Source organism: Canis lupus, chromosome 24 (genome assembly GCF_048164855.1).
Source record: "Canis lupus baileyi chromosome 24, mCanLup2.hap1, whole genome shotgun sequence".
In the NCBI taxonomy this organism is placed as follows: domain Eukaryota; kingdom Metazoa; phylum Chordata; class Mammalia; order Carnivora; family Canidae; genus Canis; species Canis lupus.
In genome coordinates this window covers 27,305,800-27,333,480 of record NC_132861.1, presented here as the reverse complement: position 1 = coordinate 27,333,480, position 27,681 = coordinate 27,305,800, and the positions used below count along the sequence as shown (strand labels likewise).

At 33.3% G+C, this 27,681-nt stretch overlaps 1 protein-coding gene and 2 long non-coding RNA genes across 8 annotated transcripts in view; 2 read left to right on the top strand and 1 right to left on the bottom strand.

Moving 5' to 3' along the window:
- LOC140615916 (disintegrin and metalloproteinase domain-containing protein 20-like) overlaps positions 1-27,681 on the bottom strand; it is a 161,455-nt gene that overhangs the window by 97,885 nt on the left and 35,889 nt on the right. The gene's annotated exons all lie outside the window — the stretch shown is intronic.
- LOC140615919 (uncharacterized) overlaps positions 15,004-27,681 on the top strand; it is a 48,687-nt gene continuing 36,009 nt past the window's right edge. For both annotated transcript variants that reach the window (XR_012016426.1, XR_012016425.1), the window contains exon 1: positions 15,004-15,207. This is a non-coding gene — a long non-coding RNA (uncharacterized lncRNA). The remainder of the gene's footprint in view (positions 15,208-27,681) is intronic.
- On the top strand, positions 17,966-20,577 carry LOC140615918 (uncharacterized). Its single transcript, XR_012016424.1, has 2 exons — positions 17,966-18,069; positions 19,610-20,577. It is a non-coding gene; the product is annotated as an uncharacterized lncRNA (long non-coding RNA).

Here is a 27,681-nt window from a genome sequence, read left to right as displayed (position 1 = left end):
CTATGTCTCTGCCTCTCTTTGTATGTGTCTCTCATGAATAAGTAAAATCTTAAAAAAATTTCTTAGAGTGACATTACGTATCAAAAAAAAATGAGAAGTTGAGAAAAACAGCAGAAGAATGGAAAAGGCTTTATATTTCAGTATCTTTTGTGCTACTTTTTTCAGTACCTTTTGAGCAAGGGGCCCTACATATTCATTTTACATTGGAACCTGACAATTATATATCCAGCCCTGGTTTTGGGTGCCATTCTTGGAAACTTAACATCAGCTTTGTTTCTCCTGTCTTTACAAAGATTCTGAGAAGTATCTAAAATTCTTCACTTAAAAATTAATAGAGGATGCTCACTCTTTTTGGCAACTGAGCACTTGCATTACATACATAAAATATAAATGTGATATACATATATACACTTTAAATTCTGAGCGTAGGAGAATTTTGAAAAAAGTTTTAGTTATTAGTTTCACATAAAATGAAGGAAGCATATTCTAGTTATTAATTAAACTTGGTTTTCATTTCTTCAACATTCATTATGACACCCTAAAATTAATATAACCTCATATAAGCATTCAAAAGATTCACAGTTATAATTTTAACAATATATTATAACACCGCTAGTAGAAAATTTTTTCTGGAGCCTGCTTTTATAAAATTGCTATTCCTAAATCAATTATGTCTCTTTTTCTAATCCTTTCAAACCTCCCCTTGTGGAATGCTAATATTCAACAGTGTTCTCCTATTAAGATATTAGCATTATAACTTTGTAAATCTTTATTATCTGTGGCTTTTAGTGAAATGATGGCATTATCTTTGTAGGAATTAGTAGGGACAGTGAAATAAAATAATAATTTTTGGCTTTGTCTAAACTATGCATTGCATTTAGCTCATATTCTATAAGTCTATAAAAAACACTATGCTCTCATTTGTCCAGAAATAGCTAAAGATTTAGAGGAAACAAAAAAATCTGCCATATTCTTTTTATAAAACTGCTGTCAGATAATTAAATATATTCTCTGCTAGGCTGGAAGAGACTGAAAGTATTCAACAAATCTAATAAATGACAAAAACAAAGACTAGTCATTCCTATCTATACCTTGCCATCATAGTTACTTTAAAAGTATATTATCTTGTTTCAGTAGTGGCTTAAAATTCGATTTTATGGCAAAGTGGCTTCTGTTAGAGTCTTTTCATTTTGAGTGGCATTCATGTAAATTATTTATACTCAATATAGCTCTAATATTGAGGTTCTTGTATTTTAAAGAGAGTATTTAAATAGTTTTGATTTGATATACATTCTCAAGGAGGACCCAGGAGAAGAAATAGTATGTATATAGGTATAAAACAAGGCACAAATTTACAAATATGAAAGGAAAGTAGTTACTCCTTTGGACCTTTGTGCTTTATCAATTTTTATGGGCTTTTTATGAGTTAAACATAATTTTCCTTTATCTTTTCAAGTTTCTGCTTAATTTTTGCCTTTTTAAGTTGATTTGTTGTATTTAAAATTTTTAATTAGTCAAGGAATGGGATCATTGCTTTTATGCATAGAAAATTTTGACTATATGGTTCTTATTAATTATATGCAATAAGTTATTTTTTAAGACATTTTATTTATTTTTTCATGAGAGACAGAAAGAGGCAGAGACATAGGCAGAGGGACAAGCAGGCTTCTCATAAGGAGCCCAATGTGGGACTCGATCTAAGAACCTTGGGATCACTCCCTGAGCCAAGGACAAACGCTCAACCGCTGAACCACCCAGGCGTCTCGTGCAATAAATTATTTTTTTATGTTATGCAAATATATTTGTAATGGACAATTCTTTTAAAATCATATATCAATTCAGCTATACTTATAGTCTCTTTTCTAGCATCTATAATTTATAATTCTTTATATTATATAAACAAGTCATTTGCTTATAGAAGATGATTTAAACTACAAAGATGAATATCAAAAATTTCTATAATGTCCTAGAAAAATTGCAGGGGTTTAAACATTTAAAAAAATACAAACTGAAACAAAAGAATTATACATCATTTAAATGAAAAATGAAAAATTTACCTTGGAAAATAATAATGGAGTTGTTTTTCTAGCTGTTTAAAATTCATAGAATAGGGACACCGGGATGGCTCAATGGTTGAGCACCTGCCTTTGGCTCAGGGCATGATCCTGGGATCTGGGATCGAGTCCTGTATTGGGCTCCCTGTATGGAGCCTGCTTCTCCCTCTGCCTGTGTCTCTGCTTCTCTCTCTCTGTCTCTCATGAATAAATAAAATCTTTAAAAAAAATAAAATTCATAAAATAGTCCTTGAACTACAGGATCAGTTAATACAAGTGGACAATGACCTCAAGTTTTTACTTTCTGCCAGAAGGAAGTTCATTCACATGTATTTCTCCTTTGCATCTTTGTTGAATTGCCTAAGTGCAAAGGATGTAAACAATTTGATCTAGTCTAATTTTATAGTTAACATTATTTACCAAATTGGGAAGGTCATTTCGGTCTTGTATGTAATTAATATATGAAGCAATAGGTAGAGTACTAAGGATAAAAACAAAGAGTGATAACTTTGCTTTAAAACAGAATTTTTTTTACATGTGGTCACTGAACTTATAAATTACTATCATCTATAGAATTTGAATAATCTCATTTCTATTTCTTCTCTATGTTCTTGATACAAGTCTCTCCCTGCTAGTCAACTGACCATTTAAATATTACATTTCAACAACAATTCTTGAATTTGGGACATGTAACCAGTTTGTGAGAGCTTTACTTCCTGCCAATGTAGCACATATGTAGAACTTGGGATTTCAGTGTTGAACTATTTGAGATCAGGTGTGGGCATAGGGCTCGCGTGCTGAAGTAGGACTCAGATATGTTTGTTGAATCAGATTTATTCTCAGAAATTTCTAGTGCTTAAAACATAACTTTATAAAGTCATAAAGTGGAGTATCCTTCCATCTTGATGGATATTTCCTGAGAGTATGACTTTATGTCCTAATGTTTACACAACAAATATAGAATGTTTTTCCAACATATAACAATCCTCCATGTTGTTTTTAGTTTTAAAATTAATCCACTATCCAGTCTTTTCCAGGCTTTCCAAGTTTGCAATCAGGACAATGTCACAAGTTTTAAAGATATAACATTCATATACATAATTATAAAAATACACAAAAGTTCAAGGTACTTCTGTGAAAGTTATTTAAAAATATGTTGATAAATTTTTAAACCATATTTTATTGTGTTAGGTCAATAAGATTAATTTATTCTAAAATTAAAGTCCAGCCGTTTGCTTGAAAATAGTATAATAATGTTTACTCTTAATTGCCCCGCTGTAGAACTTAAGCTTTTTTTTGTTATGCATATAGACTGAGGCATGTGCTTGAAATGTGCTCCAATTTTTCAACTTTGTTCTCATATAACAGATGAACTATTCTATAGAAATATTTCATGATATTGTGAGGAAGCAGTGCATTAGAGAAAAGAATTTAGGATTAAGCTACAATAAAATAAAAATAGACGTTGTATCTTTGAAATATGTGATTAGAAATTTGAAGAAAAACCAAATTATTTATAAATATGTAGAGAATCTTATACTTTATGCTTATCTGCCTTATGCTTATTTTAACTAAGAATATGATGACTAGGGCAGCCCCGGTGGCTCAGCAGTATAGCGCCTCCTACAACCCAGGGCGTGATCCTGGAGACCGGGGATTGAGTCCCACATCAGGCTCCCTGTTTGGAGCCTGCTTCTCCCTCTGCCTGTGTCTCTGCCTCTCTCTCTCTTTCCTCTCTGTGTATTCTCATGAATAAATAAATAAAATCTTTAAAAAAAAAAGAATATGATGAATAGAGAAGTTAGAGTAAAAATAGGAAACTAAGATGAAAAGAGTAATGGCATAGGTTTTAAATTCGTTTGTTAAATTGGGGACACAGGGAATTATTTTGACATAACATAGTATCCTCAGGGGAAATCCTAAACATTTTATATATGTACCAAGAATTATAAAGGCTTCTCAGTGCTTTCTTTAGCTTCTCCAAGCAAAGAGAAAATCTATTTGAGCAAAAATGCCTATGCTAATGAATTATAATCTCAGCTCTTTAAACCAATACATACAGATATGTGGTGATATTTGCCTTTTACCACTTATCTTAACCCAGATTCAGCATACCTCAATAAGGAGATCATTTTTATCAACTCAAATCAATCATACAAATGTTCAGTATGTTACAGAAAAGTAAAACAAAAATAAAAACAAGAAAACCTAAATGCACATTTTCAAAATTAGAAGTATAGCTAGATTTTAAGAACTTAGAACGTAAAGGCATACTCCAGGAATAAAGACCCTGGTTCTAATGTTTAAGAACTGTGATACCTAGAGAAATTGCTTAGGTTCCCTAAATCTTGTATATCTTGCTTATAAAATGCATTGTTTGTCAAGAGGACTCAGTGAGATAATCTGTATAAAGCACTTCTCAGAAAGCCTGGTTCAGAGCAAGAATTCACTAAATGTTAATGGTTGGTGAACCAAAAGAATTGTAAATATTTTGACGAAGTAGTAGTTTGTCTAATGTCTATTTTTTTAAAGATATGTACTTAAAATGTTATTTTAATTTACCAATCTTTTTATTTTAAATTAATGCAGTTGGGGATCCCTGGGTGGCGCAGCGGTTTGGCACCTGCCTTTGGCCCAGGGCGTGATCCTGGAGACCCGGGATCGAATCCCACGTCGGGCTCCCGGTGCATGGAGCCTGCTTCTCGCTCTGCCTCTCTCTCTCTCTCTCTCTCTCTCTGTGACTATCATGAATAAATAAATAAAATCTTTAAAAAATAAATAAATTAATTAATTAATTAATGCAGTTGATAAACAAGACGGATTTGTATAGAACTTCTTAATAGAATAAATGTGAGTGATTGCACCCATCTAAAGTAGGACACTTCAAAGAAATTGCTTAAGGCTTTAGAATATCAGAACTTATTATTTTAATTTCAACTGAAATACCATTACTTAAAAAAAATACCATTACTTAATATATTTGTGAACCATCCTGATACAATAATTGGAAATAAATACAAACATATAATCTGTTTTTATGCAGATAGATTCTGAAAATTTTAACATAACAAAATATTCTGTATTAACATTTCACTTCATTCCAAATTTTAGGAACAAGTACTACTTATGGAAGAGATATTATGCACGTATGGATTATAATTTTTCTCAATTTAAGTTTTGGGTGATACCTGAAAGATTAATATAAAAAAGAGACCATTGGAGAAATGCCATAAACTCAATATGGATACTTTAAAGATTTTGTGGTGACTCAATTTTTTTAAAATTCATATTTCAAAGATGTACTTCTGTCCAGTAAATTTTACGAATGCAACACTTTTCCCAGAACATAAAAGATTTTTAAATGTCCTATAGATTAAGATCTCTTATGCGTTAAATACTTTGGCCTGGGTAGTTTGTTTAGAGTTACTACTTCTGTGCTTTAATGATTCTAAACACTAATTCCCTAAAATCATTTAGCTATTTCTTAATGATGATAGCATTACATTGCTCCTGATAAGCTAACTCAACATATGTCAAATGATTTGGGTTTGAATATTTTTTATTTTTAAAACAAGTTTTTATTTATTTATTTTTTAAAGATTTTATTTATTCATGAGAGACACAAAGAGAGAGAGAGAGGCGGAGACATAGGCAGGGGGAGAAGCAGGCTCCATGCAAGAAGCCTGATAGGGGACTCGATTCTGGGACCCTGGGATCACAGATTCTTGGCCCTGATTCTTTGGCCCTGAGCCAAAGGCAGATGCTCAACCTCTGAGCCACCCAGATATCCCTTAAAACAAGTTTTTAAATAAGAAAGCAAAATAAGAGTGTGGTAAAAATGGCAAGTCTATGCAAAAACAAATAATCTTTCCTCTCTTGATTTTCAGCTGTTTTCCTATAGAGATAACTATTATTAGCATCTATGTATATTAATATATATGTATCTATATTTACCTAAGTCTATAAATATTATCTTTTTTGCATAAAGAAAATAATAAAATTTAAGTCTTAAAATACAGTCCCTTGCATATATTAAGCATTTAATAAACTATTGTTGAATGTATTTTTCGTAGTCTTTCCTGGCTTTTCTCAAGAAAGACATTGGGTATATATTTATTAACTTACATTTTTGAGATAGCATGAGTGATCTGTCATTTGAGATATTAGAACATAAGTAAGCATGGTTTATTAAGTAAAGAAAATAATGACAAATGATTTCACTATCTTGATTTATTTCAAGAATTTCTTGTATAACATCTTGCTTGGGCCATTTTTCCTAAAGTAATCTCAGTTATGTATGCCCTGTACTGGCAGCAAACCACTGCTGACACATCTTTAATGCAAACATTATCCATTATAGAGCAGATCTTAAATGGAAAAATGTGTAATTGGTTTTCAAGCAGACCAAGATCATTAACATGAAACACACTTGAATAAGCAATGCTGGAAAGGTTTCATGTTCCTGAATATTGATCAAAGGCAAAGGATCACTGGAAATAGTAGAATGAATCTGAAGGAAGGTGGAAAATAGCTAAAGTTGCTTAAGCATGCTAAACAATTAACTTTAAAAATTAAAAAAAAAAAAAAAAGATGGCTTCACTATCAGCCATAGTACTGACTAACTTATCTTTGTGCTTTTTGGTTAAACCAGAAAGAAGATAGACTTATTTTTATTGCCTAGATATTTTACATCTCTGTGTAAGATAAATATATGGCTAAAATTTACATAAATACAGTGCTTTTCTTTTTTGTAAGATTTTATCTATCATCTATCTATCTATCTATCTATCTATCTATCTATCTATCATCTATCTATCATCTATCTATCTATCATCTATCATCTATCATTTGAGAGAGAGAGAAAGCATGGGAGAAGAGGGAGAGGGAGAGTGAGAGAGAGAGAATCTCAAGTAGAGGTAGTGGTTGCAGAGACCAACCCAGGGCTCGATCTCATGACCTTGACATAATGACCTGAGCCAAAATCAAGAGTCAGTCACTTAATCAACTTAGCCACTTAGGCTCTCCCACAATGTCCATGAAAATGAAGGCAGTTACTATGTAATTTCTGTGAAATATGAATGGTTGAGTCATTTCTTTTTTTGGTTGAGTCATTTCTATAGTTTATATTTGGAGTTTATAATTTGAAAGTCATGTACTAATTCCAATTTCTTATTTTAAAAATAAATTTGCATCATTAAATACATTAAATAGAATTAATGAAAACTATAGTTATATATAGATATCATATTTTTATAATTTTTTTTTACAAGAACTCATGTATAATTAATATAATGATTACAATATAGATGCAGAGTGTGCTACATAACATTTTTATTTTGCACTTTAGGAAACTTGGCAAACAGAAAGACTAAAAGAAAGTTTGTGGAAAAGCAAAACTTCTCATTACAGTGACCTTAAAAATATACATTTCCGAAAAGCAAAAATAATTATTTCTCATTTTTAAGGAAAAAGTAAGTTTTCTTTTATGGGATAGCATGTCAATTCATTATGCAATTACAACCAATTAAGGAAGGAAGTTTATTCTTGATATTGATGATAATTCTGTACTTTAATTCTGTAAAACTTTCTAGTATTGATACTAGAATATCAATATGATACTAGAATATCAAAGAGATACTTTATGTATCTCTTTCACATGTATTTTCTTATTTCATGTACATTAAACCCAGTGTCTTATTTTTTTTTTTAAACCCAGTGTCTTAAAATGTGAATAAGTTGAAAAGAAACTGGGGCACACAATCTAGAAATGATTTCACTCGGTCTAACTCTTAAAAGAAAAAATATTTTATTTACTCCTTATCCACGTTAACTTAGAATATTCTGTACTTACAAACTGAATTGTTTGCAAAAATATTTAAAATCAAAATTAAATTTATATGACACTGAGGTATTAAATATGTTTGCATATTCTTTGATCCACTACCTATAGTGGAAACTTTTTCTCCTTCTCTGGCCAAAGAACTGGCCTATTGGCTCACTACTAATGAATAGAATACTATTAAATATTAGAGCTTGTAGGAATCATGGGCTGCTGTCTCAAGGCAGTCATACCATAAACCCAAGAGATTAGTAGGTATTACTTTTGTTTAATGCAACAGATTATAAATTGACTTATTAAAAAAACTCATAATTTTGTTTAAGGAATAGATACCAGCTTGTACTGAGAGGGACAGAATGAGTCCACAGTTTAAAGAGGCAACTAGGTCCCTAAATTTCCATGGTCAGACACAGGTTAGAAAATCTACAGTACTGAAAATACAGCCTATGTTTTATGGAAAAGTAAGAATGACTCAGAAAGGCCAACCCAGACCCCAGAATAGAGAGTAAAGAGCCAGGCTGAACAACTCCTAGAAAGTCGTTTTAAGCTTTAAAGAACTGGCAATATGTGCCTGGTGGATTTCAGAATCACTACAGACCAGCAATTGTTATGTGCCTTCTCTTTCAAAAAAAAAAAAATTTTTTTTTTTTCCCATTTTGGACCACTGTGCTTATTGTGCCGAATGAAATGAAGTCTTCTCTTTAGTTCATAGGTTATCAGATTAAGAATAACTACAGTCTAGCCGCAATACTTAAAAAAAAAAATACTCGAGGTACACATTTACCTTATTTAAGTCCTGGAACTTGAGCCTAAATCTGATTCTAAATGGACAAGATATTGGGGAATCTTAAAAAAGAATGAATGAATTCTGCATATGGAGGAAATATAAATAACATGTGGCCAGGCAGAGGATTTTAGTGGCTTTAAATCTGCACACAAATTCTTTGAGCTTCCTCCCTTTAAAGGAGTGATGTCACATCTTCATTCTCCTGAATCCATGCAAATCTTATTAATTCACATTGAATGAATAGATTACCACAGAAGTGATGCTGTATGCATGAGAGGCTATGTGATAAAAAACGGTGATCCTTCTTCCTGGCTCGCTTTGTCTTTGGGGTTCCTTACTTCGAGACCTAGCCATTATGTTGAGTAAGTCAAGCAAATGCATGAAAGTCTTGTGTAAGTGTTCTAGTCCTAGGCCTGGTGAAGCTGTCAGCAACAGGCACGTGAATCAACTACCCGGCATGTGAGTGGCTGAATCTTTAACTATTTCTATCTTCAACCTTTGGTCCACTGCAGCTCATACCACATGGACTGTAGAAAAACAATCTTTACTGAGTCCTGCCCAAAGTGCAGATTGGTGAGCAGAACATATTTTAGAATTGTTTTAAGCCACTCAGTTCTGGGGTGATTTTCAATGCAGCAATAGATAACGGGAACATATATCTCAAACTGTTGAATGAGGATAGAATAAACTGTCAATTTATTTGTGTTGAGCAGCTACCATAGGAAGTAGTCTCAGAACTGAACCTGAAGGGATGCCTGGGTGGCTCAGCAATTGAGCGTCTGCCTTTGGCCCAGGGTGTGATCCTGGAGTCCTGGGATGGAGTCCCACAACGGGCTCCCTGCATGGAGCCTGCTTCTCCCTCTGCTTGTGTCTTTGCCTCTCTCTCTCTCTCTGTCTCTCATGAATAAATAAATTTTTTTTAAAAAGAATTGAACCTGAAAATAATTTACAGTCTACATGATTTAAGACAATCTTTTAAATGTTTTATATTTTCTCGTTTCAGGTTTCTTGAGACCATTATCATAAAAATTATTTGTAATGAATTTCCAATTATTTTTTAATGTAAAAATATTTAAGAAACAAGCCATCACAATGAAATGTAGTCCATTATATAAGAATACTTAGAAGGTCATCCCTGGAAATTCAGCTCTGAATTTCTGTGCGAGCATTCATGAGCATTGATTGTGAGTTCAGTGATCACGTATGTGCATTTGTCCTCCAGAAAATTCTCAGAACATTGTTGAAAAGCACCTGTAACTCAGTAAGAACAGTGATATTTCAGAAAATCTACAAGAGGAGAAGCTAACTCTGGGTTTTCTAAAGCTGCTTTCCATTGTGTGCAATCCACCAGAGACTTAATATACAATATTAATTCAGAGATGAAGAATCTAGCTTAGGTAGACCAGTGGGCTGTGCATAGTAAGACTCTATATTTTACCCCATCCCAATACTTAGTTTCACATTAAGAGTTCTGAGGCAAAAATAATTGAAATGTCAATGGAGATTGGCCTAAGTACAGCAGATTCTTGTGGCCAAGTACAGGGACCTCTCATATTACCCTCCCCTCCAATACCAAATGTAGCTGATAAGACAAAGAAAAGTAAGCATTTCAGAGCTATAAGGAGGGCTTCACTGAAGAAGATGTCTAGCCTTGACTTATTGCCCATGGTATCTGCTCTGGTACTATAAAAATCACCACAGCAGGAGGCTAGATAGGAACCCTATCCCAAAGGAAATTGCTCCCACAGGATCAATATGGAGCTTGTACATTTGTTGACTTTCCTCATAATATCCATCACTCCTTCTCTCTCAGAACCCTCATAAATTACTCACTGCTTTTTGAAAGTTCCACATGGGTGTATAGTTAAGCATACTAGTATATACTGGTCACAATCTTTCTTAATACAATAACATTATTTCTTTTGAATGTTGGTCCATTAGGTGGAGTATAAATTCTATATTCACCATAGCCCTTGCCATGTGGATTTGTTTATTTTCCATTAAGACTTACGTCACCTATTTTTTGCCTCACCTATTGTACCACTCTACTATTTAGCTGAATACATGTTTAGGAATGTTATGTCTCCTTTGAGAATTTGTCTCTATTATTATATAATATCTCTCCATACTTATCCCTGATAATCTTTCCTGTTCTTGAAGTCTAATTTATCTGAAATAAATATAGCTACTCCAGCTATTTTTGGTTAGTGTTTGAATGACATATATTTCTTTATCTATTGCTTTTAATTTATAAAGATCTTCATATTTAAAATGAGACATCATGTGAACATAATTGGGTTGGTTATTTGCTTTTTTAAAATCAGATCTGATAATTTCTGTATTTTAACTGTGTTTAGAACATTAACATTGAAAGTTATTATTGACATAGTTGGATTAGATATCTATATTCTTGCTTTTTTTGTTGTATTTTCTTTTTATTTCTTTTTTCTTTCTCTACCTTTCCTTGTTTTAATCGAGAATTTTTTGTTATTTACTTTTATCTCCTCAATTGACTTAACATTAATAACTTTTAACTTTTTTAGTAGTTGCCTTAGGGTTTAAAATATCGGTTTTTAAATAATCTGAGTCCATCTTCAAATACTACTATACCTCTTTAAGTGTAGTGTAACGATATTTTCACTACTTATTGCCAATTCCTCCCTCTTATCCCTCCCACCATTGTTGTCATACATTCAATTTATGTATTAACAGCCAATAGTTTATTATTATTACTTAACATGATTTATTATTTAGAACAATTAATAAGAAATGAGAGTTTTACTTTTGTTTTTTCTATTTCTTTTTTTTAAAGATTTTATTTATTTATTTATGAGAGACAGAGAGAGACAGAGAGAGAGAGAGAGTGAGAGCGAGAGGCAGAGACACAAGCAGAGGGAGAAGCAGGCTCCATGCATGGAGCCTGATGTGGAACTCAATCCTGGGTCTCCAGGATCAGGCCCTGGGCTGAAGGCAGTGCTAAACTGCTGAGCCACCTAGCCTGCCACAGTTTTTTCCATTTCTGATTTTTACTTTTGTCTGAGTTTCTGACCTATGTCATATTTCTTCTTACTAAAGAATTTCATTTAATACTTCTTATAGAGTAAGTCTATAGGCAGGAATTTCCCTCAATTACTGTTTGCTTGAGCAGCTCTTTATTTATTTTTTCTTTTTTTTTTTTATTTTTTTTCATTTTTGAAGGATATTTTTGCTGAGTGTAAAATTCTGAGTTAACAAGACTTTCTTTCTTTCTTTCTTTCTTTTTTCTTTCTTTCTTTCTTTTTCTTTCTTTCTTTCTTTCTTTCTTTCTTCTTTTATAATAATTTAAAGATGTCACTCAATTGTCTTTTTGCTTCTATGGTTTTTAATGAAAAGTCTGCTGTAATTCTTGTTCTCTTGTCTGTAAATATACCACCACTGCCACCTGCCATCTGCCTTCAAGATTTTCTCTTTACTTTTTTTGCATTTCTGTAGTTTGTACATACTTTGTCAAAGTGTGGGCTTTTGTTTGTTTATCTCTTTGTTAATTATCCTATTTCAATTCTCCAAGCTTCTTGGATTGGCCCACAGAATACATGCATCATTGCTCTCCTTGTTACAGATTAAACCTTTTAATTTTTAAGGGAGGTAGGGGCAAAGGATGCCAGCAGGTCCCTGCAGTAGCTCATGTTTTCTTACCTGAGTCAGCACTTCAAGGATATTCTATCTTATCTTCCCCAAGAAAGCTTGGTGGGTTTCCTAGAAGAGATGCCAGAAAAAGGCTGGGGCTACAAATATGAGTGGTATAAATGAATTTTTTTAAAAAGATTTTATTTATTTATTCATGACAGACAGAGAGAGAGAGAGAGAGAGAGAGAGATGGAGAGAGAGGCAGAGGGAGAAGCAGGCTCCATGCAGGGAGCCCAACATGGGACTCGATCCCAGGTCTCCAGGATCACATCCTAGGCTGAAGGTGGTGCTAAACCACTGAGCCACCCGGGCTGCCCCAATATGAGTGGTATATAGACTTTTTAAAAAAAATTTATTTATGATAGTCACAGAGAGAGAGAGAGAGGCAGAGACACAGGCAGAGGGACAGGCAGAGGGACAAGCAGGCTCCATGCACTGGGAGCCCGATGTGGGATTCCATACCAGGTCTCCAGATCGCACCCTGGGCCAAAGGCAGGCGCCAAACCACTGCGCCACCCAGGGATCCCAGTATATAGACTTCTCACGTTCATGCTAGCCCACATTCAGCCTTCATCAATGCATTGAGGTTGACCATTTATCTTCCTACTGACTTCTATGGTGTCTAGCACCATATTCCCCAGGACAACTAGTGCTTGGGTTCTTTTTAAGCTGCAGGCACCTGGCTTTCTATTTCTTAATATCAGGTTGGTTATTTTGCCTTGTGACCTCAGTTCTCTGAGGAATTCAAAAAAGTTTGTTCACTTGGAATATATATTCAACAATTTTCTTGTTGGATGGGAGATGACATCACCCGGCTCTCCACATTTTTAAGTTGAAGTCAAAAGTCCAAAGATAAATATTTTAATAAATACAGAGATCAAATAAATTAATAAGAAAAATGCTAAAGTGGTTTGAAAAATAAAAATTCGGTAGTACAAAATAGTCATTGAATCTAATGTAAGGTCTCCTAAATTTGCATCTTTGTACTGTGACTGGAGCTTGCCAAACCTGTAGTTCTGTGAATTGAGTATCGCCATGGCAGTTTATCAGGTGTATGCTCAAAAATAGAACAAAAAGAGAAAAGTAGACAGTTGTCCTCTGAAGTGGAAACTGAGAAAACAATGGGAAAGTATGAAGAATTTAGTCATTAAGGTCAATCTGAGAAGAAAGAACTACCTGAAGATGTTGCACAGAGGACAGTTTGACTGCAGAAAAGTTCAAGAAACTTATCAGAGAATCCTGAAGAACAGAATGTATTTCAATACAGAAAATTTCAGCAGATTTTATTCACTTCTTTTCCCTAACCATTTCATGGGTTTGGTTTTTTGACTTCTAGAAGGCTTTAATCAAACCATTTTTGGTTTAGCTTCGATACAGTACTTAACTTCTGTTAACAGTACTTGCTACTGGTCTTCTAATGTGGTTAAATATAAAAAGGCAGAATTTTCAAAATCTTTTTTACATACAAATCACTCTATTTTGATATTGAATGATCTTGAATTGATTTCCTGAAATATTTTTAGGTAGAAGTCTTTCAACTTTTAACAGTATTTTTGTAGAATGAGAAAAAAGAGAAAAAAGTCACACAAGTTGATTCTACCAAGCCTTGGTCATAATACATCATGGGCCAGTCTATGATCTACTGAAGAGGTCTAACTATTCCTCTTAACAAGCTTCCATTTTCTGAGGTTTAATTAACTACAAAGATGGGTTAAGAAATCAAACGGAGTAAAACCATAATGACTTGAAATCATACGTGCTAATAAATTAGTAGATTAAATGGTATTTGTAAATTCCAGTTCAATGATTAAGTCAACTAATCCTGTATTACAAAACTAAAACCTCAACCGATTTATTTAATCTACAGAAGATCCTACCTTACTATTACGCCTTAGTGATACATTTAGGGGATCCATGGAAGTAATAGCATCAGCCACTCTGCAGTAGGAAAAGACTTCTAAGAAAAAAGTTTTATTAGTATCCAGTAGCACTATTTAGGGAAAAAGAACCCAAAAGAGTGTTGTGTTCAATCTCCAACAACTCTATAATCATATGATAAAGGTTTCTTTTCTAATGGAATTATTAGAGCTTTAATGTGCCAGTGGGTATTGTCAAATTGTAAATATAAGAAATATGAAGAATAAATATAAGGAGTTATATGTTTCATGGGTAAAATGCATTTTCAATCATTACTGGTTATTGGCTATTCAAGGACACTTTGCTCATTTGGAAATAAACCCTTTGATATGCTTTCAAAAAAATCTTGCTTCTCCTTTTTTCTTTCTTATAATCAAGATTAGTAATTACCTAAAATAATGTATTATTTGGAATAGAGAACAAAAGGACATGTGATATCTCTCCTATAATATATTGGTGGTACATATTGAGATATTGTTACTGAGAAGTATAAATTTTTCTGCTTCAAAGTCCATTGTAATTGAAGATTCTATTTAGAAAAGATCTTATGATTTAAACCTGAAGGTAACTGGTGATTTTTTTTTTTTTTGCTTTAGACCTCAAACTGTGCCAGTATTAGCAAATATCTGATCATCTGCTGCCGACCATTTTCTAGCAGATAGAATTCTTATAAGGGATGACCTTTGACTACTCTCTCTGTTGATAGTTACCAGCATTCTAGAATAGGTTGTGAACCAGGATCCTGGAAAGTAAAGGATACTATTTGAAGCATCTCAGAAGAGTTCTCACCATCTTGGAATGTCATTTAGGCTGGTGTGGATAAAGGCCAAATTGTCTGACAAAAATGATCTCAGAAATGGCATGAGGTCTGATTTGTTTCCTAGAAGATGGCCACTTTTGGGATCTATCTCCAGCAAATATAAGCAGGGAATATTAAATGAAGTGTAAGTTTTGCTACCCCAGAACAATGTACTATGGAGTAGGGGTAGGTAAAGAAATATTGACAAAAAAACCTTGATCAAACACAAAAAAGTTAACTTAGAAAACACAGGAAACATTTGGAAATTTTAATTGTACACAATAATTGCCTGAACTTATAGGTTTTTTATTGTTTTCCAGTGACTAAAATGAACAGTATATATTATAGTTTTTAAGCATATGTTATAATGTTGATACTTTAAAAGTGTGCTATTTCAAGGTAGTAGGGCAAGCCATTCATTTATTTTACCCTTTTAACATACTAAGTGCTAACAAAGAAGATTGTAAAAAATAAATAATCTATCTGAAATATCTGCATGTTTATACTCCAGGATTATTATAAACCAAAATTTGAAAATTTTACTAATGTAGAGCATATGTTAGAGAGTCAGATAATACTGGTTTTTCTTCTGTTAATGCATTGGAGTTTTTTACTAACATTTCTTATTAACTGGTTATATTTTAGAGAAATGATTTTGACAAGCATATAAACTTTGACAGTTTAAAATTTCTTTAAAAATTTTTTTTAATATCCTAAGTTGAGTTCTAATAACTCATAGGAATTAGACCATATCTAAGTTTCCCCCTCAGTATTTGGCACCATGTTATTTTGTACTTTGTAAATTCTAAGATATATGTTGCAAAAAAAAGAAAATATCCCAAACCAAACCAAACAAAAAAACAACACAGAGTACTCACTCAAGTCAAACAATTGGCTGAGCCTTGGCTCTGCCACATAAATACTGTTTAAAAATTTAAAAATTTAATTATTCAAAATTTGAATAATATCTATCTCAAAGGGACTTTGAAAGGTTAAGTTAAATATTATTTTTAAATATCTAGAAGACAGCTTGGTACATAGGCACAAAAAGGCTTTTTTTTTTTTTTTTTTTTTTACTGATTAATTTCAGGAGGGGGACAGAAAGGCAAAGGGAGAGAATCTCAAGCAGACTTCCCACTGAATCCAGAGCCAACCTGGGGCTAGATCCCACAACCTATGAGTTCATGACCTGAGCCAAAAGCAAGAGTTTGACATTTAACCAACTGAGCCACTCAGGTGCTCCTGATCACAAAAAAGTTTTTATTTAATTTCCCTCAAAACTGTTATTGTGTATTAAACAATGCTCCTAAGAAACTCCCTTTTTTGCCTCCATATTCCCATCCACTTTTCACTCACTCATCTCTTTACTTGTATATTCAAAAATGACTACTTGAGCTTTATTTGAAGCTCTAGGCATATAATAACAAATGGTAAATACAAGTGTGAGCCTGTTATTGATCAGATTGTGATTTGAGATGGGGGAAAAAAGACTGTGAAGGAAATAGTTGAGGGCAAGGGCAATAAATGCCAAAAATTTGAGGCCGGAATATGACAATGCAATTGGGGATGCCAAAGAATGCAGTGTTGTTGGAGCAAAATGAGTGGAAGAGTATTTAATAGGACAATAGGGAGCTGAGGCTATGCCCTTTAAGGCTCAGAATCCTTTAGCAAATACCAACTCAGTACATAATGTTGTACTTGTCAGACATCAGTATGAGGTGGGCTCTCACTGGGTATGAGAGGATGGTGAGAAAATTTGTAATGGTCATAGAAGGTACTAGGCACTTTGATAGAGGAACCTAGGAATGAAAGCAAAGTGTATGCATGGGGCAATTGAAGGAATAGTTCATGGGTTGGAAAAGTGGCTTAAATTAAGACATTAAAGAAAAAATGAAAATTATTCAGGTGAATTGGTTGAAAGAAGGGCTGCAGAAAGGGTGATAGTAAAAAGGAATCCCCCTCACAAAATCAAAGAATTAGTGAGTTGAAAAAGGTAGTTTGGCTCAGGTACAGAGGAATTCTTCAGGCATTTTTTGACTCAATGACGTTGTCAACAATGGTTTTGAAAATAAATATAGGGGAAATAGTAAGTAAGTAAATAAATTAATTAATAAATAGGAACCATTTGTTCCCACTGCCTTGTTACAGTATTAAGTTATTTTCTTCCAGAGATTGCCTCATTCCCATACTGCATGCCAAGTTTATTTCATGGTAGTTTGATCAACTTGTTCTCTTGTCATGAATCCTTAGATATGTAACCCACTGACTGCCAAATTTTGACATGGGAAGTTTGTATATAAATTGAAGTTGCAGCATTTTCTTTAAATATAAATTAATTTATGACTTAAAGGCAAGTTTTAATCACTCTTACTATCCATTTGAGAAGTAGTTCTCAAGGACATTAGCAAAAGATGTTCTACTGGTCTATATGTCATGTGGTGGAACATTGTTATGAGGGACTTTTTTCTGCGTACATTTCAAATTCGCATAATGTCAAAACAAATGTTCAGTGTTCATAACTGAGCACAAAAGCTATATTCCCTCCACATACCAGTTCATGGCACTTGGATTCTCAAACATCTACCAAATAAGACAGATGACATAATATAGAAATGTGAAAAACTTTATTTCTTTTAGGGTGAACATTGACCAGTTGGGAATAGAAGGCAGGAGGATCCAGGCAGATAAATTCTCTCTCCTCCCTCTTTCCCCATGTATCCTTGGATAGATTGCATGGAGAAATCATGGACCTAGGAATAGTCTCTTGCCATAGTTTATTCCAGGATGCCCTTTATGACTGAGCTGTTAAACCATCCATGAAGCTCCCTATGTTTCTTTGTGACTCGTCAAACATTAGTCACTATAGTTAACTCATCACTTGTATCTTGTAAGGCATCATTTCCTCCCTCACTTTTCTAGTCACTCACTTACTCTCACTCTCTTGAGATTATACATCTCATGAAGAGAATCACCAATTAATAACCTTATAGGAGGCGTTTCTTTATTGGTAAGCCAGTCTATGAAGTTTTACACAGGGGATTATTCTAAAAATAATACATTCAGGATTGAATTTTTGAGTCTTACTTTACTCTTGTCTAAAAATAATAGATACCACATTACAAAATATGCAACCTTACTCCTTCACCTGTAGTTAATTTGGATGCAGTATAGATGAAAGGAAGGACATTGGGAGATTAAATAACCCCAGCAGTGAAGCAGTATGAGAGCAATGGAGAAGATGTAAAAGAAAGGAATAGATTCAAAATTTTTGGCATAAGTCATAATGCTTCTATTGCATATTTAGGGAACAATTTTATTTTCCTTGATCTGAACTGTTCCTATGATCTGATTTTAAAATATGCAGACATCAAGTATCCTGAGTAAAAGGGTCTTGATAGGAGATAAGTGGAACTTGGACACATAGAATAGAGGCCATTGGCAGAGACTGAAAGTCTTGAACACTAATTATCTTGAATCCTACCACCAGGTAGGAACAAACTTTTCTTCCTTACTGTAAAAGGAAAGCCTCTCCTTCAGTGAATACCATGTAATGTCCTCATATGAAGTGCCTCACAAAGCAATGCTTTTTCTCCTCAGCACTCACACACATAACAGCTTGATAACAAAATAAAACCTAAGTATAATATGGAAGCCAAGTCCTGATCTGGGAATGATTGCCTATATATAAAAGGAATTATATGGCTAGGTTGATATGTATTGATAAAATTTGGGAACATGTACTTATAAAATTTGGAAACAAAGAATGGTAGTTTTTTTTTTTAAAGATTTTATTTTTTCACGAGAGACACAGAAAGAGAGAGGCAGAGACATAGGCAGAGGGAGAAGCAGGCTCCATGCAGGGAGTCTGATGTGGGACTCCATCCTGGGACCCCGGATCACGACCTGAGCTGAAGGCAGACGCTTAACTGCTGAGCCACCCAGGCGTCCCAAGAATGGTAGAGTTTAATGAATTAGGCTAGAGTGGTATAAGGTAAAAAGCTAGATAGAGGAAAATTCACTGACATGAAGGCATGTTCCTTATGAAATTTTTAGGATTCAGTGTTTTGGCAAGCATCCTAAAAACTGATTATAGCTTTCTAGAGTGGTTCCTTGAAGCCTGAACGCAAAGATGGCTTATAGCAATGGAGTAGATGTGCTAGAAATACCTTGCCAAAGTTGTAAAGGTTGTTGGAAATATTGGAATGGATCTACTTACTACCTGGCTATTTTTTCTCAAGGGTGGGCTCAGAAGATGCTGCTTATTTTACAGGTAAAAAAAAATTCTCTGGTGATCCTGATTCCATTATCTTAAATATAATCAAATTTAGGTTGATTGTAGGGGATTCTTCCATAGAACTGGATGCCTGATATCAATGGGAATGACAGTGATTATATGATCTAAGAATAACATTAGCGATGTTGCAGAATTTTATTATCAGAAACAAGATTCCATTACTTGCAAGAATTTATGGTGTTGGTTGAAAACTCATGGTGTTTTTAAGGGTAAAGCAAGTAAACAATCCACTATGATATTCCTTGTTTTCTAGAGTAAGAGGAAAATCACCATCAGTGAGAAATGGACTGGTATCACCTTTCACTATGGAAAATCATTGTCCTTCATCTAAGTTAACAGATCAAAGTTAATTCACTCATCCAAAATACATTGAAGAAGAGGCCGGGGTCTCTTAAGTAAAGATGCTGAAATGTCATCATATGTATATGCAGTACATGTTATTCCAAACTTTTTCAAGGAGCCATCTGGCAATTTAGACAAAGGAAAATGGACTAAAAGAGAGAACTACATAGAAATGATACATTTCATGGGACACAAAATGCCACTACAGTCCTCTGATTGAGAGATTAAGGAGGCCAGATGATGGCTAGTTTTGATTTGAGTTCATTTCATGGGGCACCCAATTTGTCTGCAGAATTGCCCCATGTTTTTTTTTCCTCTTATTTCCAAATGGATAATTATGATAAATATTCTTAGCAGTTGGTATAAAATTACCTTGGTTCTCTGACCTGAGTAAGAGTCATTAAAGTAAGAGAATTCAAGTACAAGCACCTGAAACTGTGCTTCCCTTTTCATATAATCAAATGAGTAATAAGGGGTAATATCAAATTCCTGAAAAAAATTCAGTTTCAAGTCTCAAAGACTTGAGAAATGCAGAGATAACAGCATCTGTCACATCTCACTTACTTCACTTCCCTGGCTTCTGCAAAAATATGTGGACCATGATGGCAGATGATGGACTACCATAAAATTAACCACATGGTTCTATCAATCAGTTACTGCACTGGATGTATTATTTTTACTGCAAGAGATCTACACAGCCTCTGGTACTTGACATCCAACATTGATTTGGTGAATACTTACCCCTGGAAATCTCATCAGTGGGGGTGCAAAAGCGCTTCAACTTTCAATAGCAAATACAGCAATAGATTTTACTTTATGATCTATGTTAACTGCTTTGTTCCACATCGCAATAAAATCTATACAGTTTAAACATCTAAACTTTCTTCACAGTGCTGCACCAGTCCACTAATTGATGGCATTATGCTAATTGGACAAGGTAAAGAAGTATCCTAGATACCCTGCTAAAAAATATGGTTGCCAGAGAATGGAAGATATATCTATCAAAGAATTAAAACTCTGACTCATCAGCATAAATCTTTTTTTTTTTATTACTTATTTATGATAGTCATACAGAGAGAGAGAGAGACAGAGACAGGCAGAGGGAGAAGCAGGCTCCGTGCACCGGGAGCCCGACGTGGGATTCAATCCCAGGTCTCCAGGATTGCGCCCTGGGCCAAAGGCAGGCGCCAAACCGCTGCGCCACCCAGGGATCCCTCATCAGCATAAATCTTAAGAATTCATTAGACTTTGGCAGGACAGTGCATAACTCTTTATATGTTTCCCATTTTCTTACTTCCAAATAAGTCCAGTGCGTACTGTGTGGCTCTGAATTTTTGGTAATAATATACGCTATATTTGAGATTACCACTCCTGTCCATTTTATTCTCAGGACAATGGAATGAAATCAGAAATAAATAGTAAAGACATTTAGAAAATTATAAAATATGTGAAAATTAAACAATGCACAAATAAATACACAGTTTTTAAAATAATCATAAAGAAAATTTAAAAATGCTCTGAGATGAATAAAGATGAAAATCCAACATGCCAAAATGCATGAGCTTCAGCAAAAGCAGTGCTTGGAGGTATATTTACAGCTATAAGTTTGAATATTAAAAAGGAAGATCTCAAATCAATCATATTCCAATTTTAAAAATGAAAAATATGCTAAACACAAAGAAGGCAGGAAAAGGAGATAATATACATTAGAATGGAGGTACATGGAATAGAAAATGAAAAATAATAGAGGGAATGAATAAACCATGTTGATTCCTTACAAAGATGTTTTTAAAAAGACGAATCTTTAGTTACACTGATTAGACAAAAGGAGACAGGACTTGAGTTACTAAAAGTAGGAATGAAAGGTGGAATATTTCTACCAAACATTCAGAAAGGATTATAGGAGGACATGGAGAACAATTGTATGCTAATGTAATAGGTTACCAAGATAAAATGGACAAATTTTTAGAAAGAACAAATTTCCAAAGCAAACTAAAGAAGAAGTAAAACATATGGATAGTCCAATAACCAGTAAAGCTATTGAATTAGTGATTTTAAAATTCCTACAATAAAAAAAGACAAGATAGTTTCACTCATTAATTTTACCAGATACTTAAAGAATTAATGACAATCTTTAACAAGCTCTTTCAAAAATTAGAGAGGGAGAAAACAATTGCCTACTCATTCTATGCAGCCAGTATTATTACCTTGATACCAAAACCAGACAAAGCTATCGTAAGAAAGAAAGGTATAGGCCTGTATACCCTGTAAATATAAATGCAAAAATCTCAACAAAATATCAGGAAACCGAATCTAGCAACATATACAAATATATTTTATATATATATTTCCTAGATTCACAAATATATATATATACACAAATATGTATATATATGCTATATATACAGCATGATCAAGTATGATTTAACTGTCAATTCAATTCATTTTTTTTGTTGTTGACTTAGGAATATTTTCATTTCTCTTTACACTTTGAAGAATACTTTTACTGGATATAAGATTCCTTGTTTTTTTTTTTTTTTTTTTTTAGATTCCTTGTTGATAAACTTTTTCTTTCAGAACTTAAGTATATCATCTCACTGCCTGAAATACTTCAACTCTCCAGGGTTTCTGGTGAGAATAACTCCTAATTTTATTGAAGATTACTTGTACATGCTTGTACCTCTCCTGCTTGTTTGAAGACTTTTTTTTTTTCTTTTTTTTGATTTTCAGTGGTTTGATTACATTGTGTCTATGTATAGATATTTTTGAATGTATCCTATTTGGAGTTTATTGGGCTTCTTAAATGTGCAGATTCATGTTTTTCATCGAATCTGGGAAGTTTCCAGTGATTATTTTTTCAAATATTCTTTTCATCCCTTCTTTTCTTTCTTTTCCTTCTAGCACTCTCATTATGTGCATATTAATAATTTTGATGGTGTCCATGGGTCTTTGAGGATTTGTTGATTTTTAATAATTTTTTTCCTCCCTTAAACTAGATAATTTCAATTGTGGTTATCTCTATTCACTCTTGAATTCTGAAAAATTAGTATTTCTATTCCACTGCTTATCTGAAGCTGTTATCAAAGTGCTTAATTAACATTTTAAATAAAATGGCCAATCTCAGTCTTATTTGTCCTCTCAGCAACATCTGACAAAATTGATCATTGCCTTTTCCTTGAAATCGTTTCTTCCCTTGACCCTGAGGATTTTCCTACTGCATCAACTTCTGTTTTCTAATCATTTTCAGTTCTTTGCTTTTCATTTCTGCCTTAAAGATATTCATAATCATGGCTTCAAACACTACCTATCAGTGACAACTCTGTATCAAATGTGTTTATAATATGTAACCTGATGCTTTAACATCTGCCCTACATGCGTGTGCTAGACACACCCTGTTCTGAGGCACATTGTTTCAGCTTCCTGCATCCCTCATCACCCCCTTCTTTGAGAGGAGTCTGTCTCCCAGGGGTACACTTTCAAATACAAACCAACAAATACCAAGTCTACAGACTTACCTACTTCCTTTTTCAGGCTTTCATATTCTAGGCCACTATATAGTTGCCGTAATAACTCCATTACTAAACATCAGACAACCAGGGACAGCCCTATGTCCCAGAGCCTATTGAAATTATTCAAAGTAGTGAGTATTACCCTATCTTACCTATTCCTTCCACAGAAATCACAATAAAGTATTTTGCCCATGGCTCCTTTCTTTCCCTCTGCCTCATGCCTGATCCTAGTGCTTCCCTATGTAGTCCTCACTCCATGACATGATATGTATTCCCTTTCCTTTGAGATATGTATCATAAACTACCTTTATTAATATATCATTAAAGTATTAATGGTAATCACCCTTTAAAAATATTTCTATTTATTTATTCATGAGAGACAGAGAGAGAGACAGAGACATAGGCAGAGGGGGAGAGGTAGGCTCCTCACAGGGAGCCTGATGTGGGACTCGATCCTAGACCTTGGGATCATGCCCTGAGCCATCCCTGGTAATCATCTCCTTATCTTCCATACCTAATAGTGTTGGCCCTCCCATGCCTAAATAATAATAAAACCTATTGAAACAGACTCCTAAGTTTTTATCAACAATCTGAGACTTTTATCTGAACTTTAGACTCATATATGCTAATTTAATACCTCTAATGTTTAATAATCTTGCCAAACTCCTGTTATTTCACCCAAATTTGTTCCATTTCATTTCTTCTCTAACTCAGTAAGTGGCAAATGCTTCCTTCTGGTTTTATAGACCAAATACCCAGGAGTTGTTTTTGACTCTATTTTATTCTCCACAACCAGTCAATCAGAGCATTTTTTTTTTTCCTGATTTCTCCAAAATAAATTCAAGATCCAACCACTTCTACTATCACTTAAACTTTTACCATGCTGATCCAAGCGACTATCATCTCTGGGTACCTTATTAATTGTTATTTCTGTTTTTTTTCCTTTGTAATCTATGGTTCACACTCAAAAGAGAAATACAAGTGATCCTTGAGACCAAAAGAGATAATTGTGTTACAGAGAAATGTGGAAGAAGGCAACTTGTAGGCAAAGAGAATTTAGAGATAGGAGCAATACGGTTGGTAGAAGGTTTTTGATTCTCATTATGATTGAGATGAAAAGTTGAGGTTTTATGGCTAAGTAGTTACATAAGTTAACATGTACTCAAAAATATATATGTACTGCCATTTCAAAGTATTTTTACTTCTTATTTTCTCATGCTAGAGTTCTATTTTTCCAGATAAAATTCCTGTAAATTCTCCTATCTCTTTCAGATTTTGTGCAAAACCACAGTCTTGGTGAGCCTTTCCTTAGCTACTCTAATAAAATTGACACCCCCCCCCCAGATCCCAATTTGACATTTTGTATATTCTCTCTCTTTCCCTCTCTCTCTCTCTCTCTTTCTCTCTCTTTGAGAGACAGAGAAAGAGACTGAGAAGTGAGTGAGCAGGGGCAGGCAGAGGAAGAGTGAGAGAATCTTAAAAGGTTCCATGTCTAGTGTGGAGTCTAACATGGGTCTCAATCTCACAACCCTGAGATCACAACCTGAGCCAAAATCAACAGTGGGAAGCTTAACCAACTAAAGCTTTGCCTTTAAGGCATGGGTTTTTGTCTGTTTATCCATTGTTTTCTCCCAAAACCTTGATTAATGACTAGTACAAGGAAGGTATTAAAATATGTATATTTGTTAAATGAATAATATTTTTCAGGTCCATAATGAAATAATTAGATGATGGTGATATCTGTGACCTGAAAAATAGTTTCTATGAATTTTATGTTTGGTAACCACAGTCCAAACCTTCATTTTCCAACTGCCAGTAAGTGCTAGCAAACAAATGATTTCACCCTTAAAGGAGGACACATATCTTCAGCAATGTTTAAATTATTAGAAATAACCTACATATATTATGTATCATAGGGCTTGGCGCTACTAAATAGATAGCAATCAGTAATACTTTTACTCTATTTTCCAAAGTCCAATGTTACTTTTCTTCTGTTCTTCACACATCATTTATATGCAATTTATGAAGTTTCTCAATTATTGATGAGTCTGTCATTCCCTGGATTATTATAATTTAACAATTTCAAAACTTGGCAAATGATGAAAGATGTAGTAGTTTCATAATGATTTTGTTTTGAAATGCTTTTTATAACAATTATTTTTATGATGCTTCACTGCTGACAATAGCTTTGTTTCTTTTAGACTGACATGCATCTATCATGAGCATATCAAAATTTAAAACAAACTTTGTGCTTTCCTTGGTTAGAAATAAACATTTTTTAATTTTTTTGAGGATGCATCAGTCAGTATAAACATATCTCATTTATATCATAAATTTATAGTTATTGCAAACATCTAGATTCCTGAAATTAAAGTTATACTTCAGAATCATTCTAATGTAGTCTTCTTTATTTTCACCCCTGAATTTTAAACAATGATATAATTCTTTCTGCAATATTACTAATTTAAAAGAAGATAATTAAATAATTATTCTCCTCTTCCAGGTTCTAAAATAATGACGTCCTAAGGAATGTCATTTAATTTTAACCAACTGACAGGTTTAAAATGTTTCTGAAAACAAGATATGTGAATAGAAACATTTTGAAATGTCATGCTATGCACACTAAGTACTTGACCTTATTTGTATTCATTTTTCATACAGAAAAGCATATCCGGCAATTGATATTTGGCATTAAAAATCTTATATTATCCTTGTCAGAGCCAAGCACATCCATCTACCTCTGATGCTCAAGAATAAAATACCTTAATATTGGGAAAAATTTAAGAACTAAAAATATCTATACTTTGTTGTAAGTACTTTTGACACATAAGCATTAAGTTTTCAAATGCATATCCAAAGGAAAAAAAACAAATATTATTTTATAGTTATTTACCTGGAGTACAATATCAAATATATTTGTGTCTCCTTTTTCCTAAATTAGGATTATAGCTTGGTGTTTCTATTTGAAGTAAAATGCCTAACACTTAATAGGCTACAGTAATGTTTAATTGAAAAAATTAATCTGACATTTTGAACTGATTACAAAGTAGTCTTCATATGCACAAGTTTTAACATACATGTTTTAAATGAATTTCAAATAGCAAATAATAGTGTTAAGCATAAAAACAAAGATTTTTTTTACCTGCTATATAAAAAAATACTAGAGCTTGGAAAATACTAATACTTTTCCCTCTCTTTGAAATGTATCAGCCTAGAATACTTTACGTGAGGGAACATTAAGAAATGCAGTCTTAAGTAATTAAAGAGACAGACATTTTTATCATAACAGCTAAAAAAATATTTGCTAGAAGCAGGTGATTTTACAGTGTAATTGGTTTCATTTTTCTGCAAATGTTCTACATACAAGTTCCTTACCTCTGTGCATCCAGACTGTTAACAGTATGGAAATAAATCATTGAAATATATTTATAGTAGTGTGAGAAGGAAAAAAAAAGCTGAATTCAGATGTGTTAAGTCTAATAAAGAAAATACCAAAGAATAGATATTTGAATGTACTGATCATCACAGCCAATATAAATCTTCATTGAAAGCCCTGAACTCATTTGGAGACAGAGAGGAGAACACACTGGAAAATAGAAGATGTAACATGAATAGGAGAAGGGAGGCACTCATGTACAATTGATTCCCTTTGGATTTTGTAAGAACTAGAAGATACAATGTTAATCTTAAGAAGAGAACTATGTTGTACACAGTTCTTGACCTAATCTATATTCATGATGGCACAACATTAAACATTTTCATAATAAACTGATCATATTAGAAAGGAAGAAAGATCTCAAATTGCTAATCTAAGCTTCCACCTGAATAAATTTTAAAAAGAACAACAAACTAAACCCAAAGCAAATAGAAGAAAAAAATGATTAGGAATAGTAGGGAAATCAATAAGATATGAAACAGAAAAAGTTAATAAAACCAAAAGTTGGTTCTTTTAAATTATCAATATAATTCCAAGTTGATAAGAAAATATATGAAAAACTTGATGTCTATAAATAAGAGAAGTTACAGGAAATGAACAAATTGTAGAAGGATACATGTTACTAAAACTGACAGGAAAATATAGGAAATATGAGTAGTCAAAGACAAGAAATTGAATAATTAAAAGCCTTTCACAAAGAGAACCCAGGATCATAATTCTATGAATATTTTTTGAAAAAAAATACTAAACTTTTTCTACACAATACAAAAGCTTTTCTAAAAAAATAGAAAGGGTGAAAACATTGTCTACGATTAAGTGGATTTATCCTTTATATGCCAGGTTGATTCACAAGACGTTGTGGTATTAGCATAAGATAGACTTATAAATCAATAAAATAGAATTGGGAGTAAATAAAAAATGAATCCTCCCATTTGTGGTTATTTGATTTGGAACATGAAGGCAATATACCGGTAAAAAGTCTTTTCAACAAATAGTTGTAAGACAATTGGATATCCATTCGTAAAATGATAAATTTAG